Consider the following 2,637-nt stretch of genomic DNA (forward strand, 5'->3'; position numbering starts at 1 on the left):
CTATTACTCACTGTTTTGGGGTCCCAGAGTGATTTCCACGATTAATGAACCCCGTGTTGCGTTTACGTTTCGATCATGAACAGTCGCAGTTTCGGCCGATTCTGGCCCGTTTCATGGACTAATACTCACTATTTTGGGGTCCCGGAGTGATTTCCACGATTAATGAACCCCGGGGTGCGTTTACGTGTAGGTCATAAACACTCACGGTTTTTGTCCATGCTGACCCGTTTTGTGGACTATTACTCAACCTTTTGGGCCCAGAGCGATTTCCATGGTTGTTGAACCCAAGGTGCGCTTACGTGTCGATCATCAACAATCGCAGTTTGGGCCGATTTTGGCCCATTTCTTGCACTATTACTTAGTTTTGGAGGTCCCGGAGTGATTTCAGTGATTGATGAACTCCGGGGTGCGTTTACGTGTCGGTCATCAACACTCACAATTTTGGCCAATTCTAGTCCCAGAGCGATTTCCACGATTGCAAATCCCCAGGTGCGTTCACATGTCCGTTGTCAACAGTAACAGTTTTGGCCAATTCTGATGCGTTTCATGGACTATTACTCACCATTTTGGGGCCCCGAAGCAATTTACATAGTTTTTGAACCCCAAGGTGCGTTTACGTGTCGGTCATGAACACTCACAGTTTTGGCCGATTTTGGCCCGTTTCGTGGATTATTACTCACTGTTTTGGGGTCCCGGTGTGATTTCCACGATTAATGAACCCCGGGGTGCGTTTACGTGTTGGTCATCATCACTCGCAGTTTTGGCCGATTCTGGCTCGTTTTGTGACTATTACTCACTGTTTTGGGCTTCCGGAGTGATTTCCACGATTAACGAACTCCGGGGTGCGTTTACTTGTCGGTCATCAACACTCGTGGACTAATACTCACCGCTTTGGGGTCCCAAAGCGATTGCCATGGTTGTTGAACCCCAAGGTGCACTCACGTGCCGGCCATCAACACTCATAGTTTTGGCCGATTCTGGCCCGTTTCATGGACTATTACTCACTCTTTTGGGGTCCGGGAGTGATTTCCACGGTTAACCAACCGCGGGGTGCGTTTACGTGTCGGTCATCAACACTCACAGTTTTGGCCGATTCTGGCCCATTTTGTGGACCATTACTCACTGTTTTGGGGTCCCGGAGAGATTTCCACGATTAACGAACAGCGGGGTGAGTTTACGTGTCGGTCATCAACACTCACAATATTTGCCGATTCTTTCCTGTTTCATGGACTACTACTCACTGTTTTGGGGCCCCGGAGTGAGTTCCATGATTAACGAACCCCGAGGTGCGTTGACTTGTCGGTTATCAACACTCGCGTTTTTTGTCGATTCTGACCCGTTTCGTGGAATATTACTCACCGTTTTTGGGTCCCAAAGCGATTTCCATGGTTGTTGAACCCCAACGTGCACTTAAGTGTAGGTCATCAACAATCGCAGTTTCGGCCGATTCTGGCCCGTTTCTTGGACTATTACTTAGTTTTGGGGGTCCCGGAGTGCTTTCCACAATTTGTGAACCCCGTGGTGCGTTTATGTGTCGGTCATCAACACTCACAATTTTGGCTGATTCTTGTTCGTTTCGTGCACTATTACTCACCGTTTTGGGGTCCCAGAGCGATTTCCATGGTTGTTGAACCCCAAGGTGCACTCAGGTGTCGGTCATCAACACTCACAGTTTCGGCCAATTCTGGCTCGTTTCGTGGACTATTACTCACTGTTTTGGGGTCCCGGAGTGATTTCCATGGTTAACGAACCGCGGGGTGCGTTTACGTGTCGATCATCAACACTCACAGTTTTGGCTGATTCTGGCCCGTTTTGTGGTGTATTACTCACTGTTTTGGTGTCCCGGGGTGATTTTCCACGATTAACGAACCGCAGGGTGCCGTTATGTGGCAGTTATCAACACTCACGATTTTGGCCGATTCTGGCCCGTTTCATGGACTATTAGTCACTGTTTGGTTCCCCGGAGTAATTTCCACGATTAACGAACCCCGAGGTGCGCTTACCTATCGGTTATCAACACTCGCGGTTTTTGTCGATTCTGACCCGTTTCGTGGAATTTTAATCACCGTTGTGGGGTCTGAAAGCGATTTCCAACGTTGTTGAACCCCAAGTTGCGCTTAAGTGTAGGTCATCAACAATCGCAGTTTGGGCTGATTCTGGCCCATTTCTTGGACTATTACTTAGTTTTGGGGGCCCCGGAGTGATTTCCACGATTTATGAACCCTCGTGTGCGTTTACGTGTCGATCATCGATACTCACAGTTTTGGCCAACTTTGATGCGTTTCGTGGACTTTTACTCACCATTTTGGGGTCCCAAAGTGATCTCCATAATTGTTGAACCCCAAGGTGCGCTTACGTGTCGGTCATCAACACTCACATTTTTGGCCAATTCTGACCCATTTCGTGGACTATTACTCACTATTTTGGGGTCCGATAGTTATTTCCACGATTAACGAACCCCAGGGTGCGTTTACGTGTCGGTCATGAACACTCACTGTTTTGGCCGATTCTGGGCCGTTTCGTGGATTATTACTCACTGTTTTGGGGTCCCTGTGTGATTTCCACGATTAACGAACCCCGGGGTGCGTTTACGTGTCGGTCATCAACACTCACAGTTATGGCTGATTCTGGCCCGTT

Source organism: Triticum dicoccoides, chromosome 5B (assembly GCF_002162155.2).
Source record: "Triticum dicoccoides isolate Atlit2015 ecotype Zavitan chromosome 5B, WEW_v2.0, whole genome shotgun sequence".
NCBI classification, from domain to species: domain Eukaryota; kingdom Viridiplantae; phylum Streptophyta; class Magnoliopsida; order Poales; family Poaceae; genus Triticum; species Triticum dicoccoides.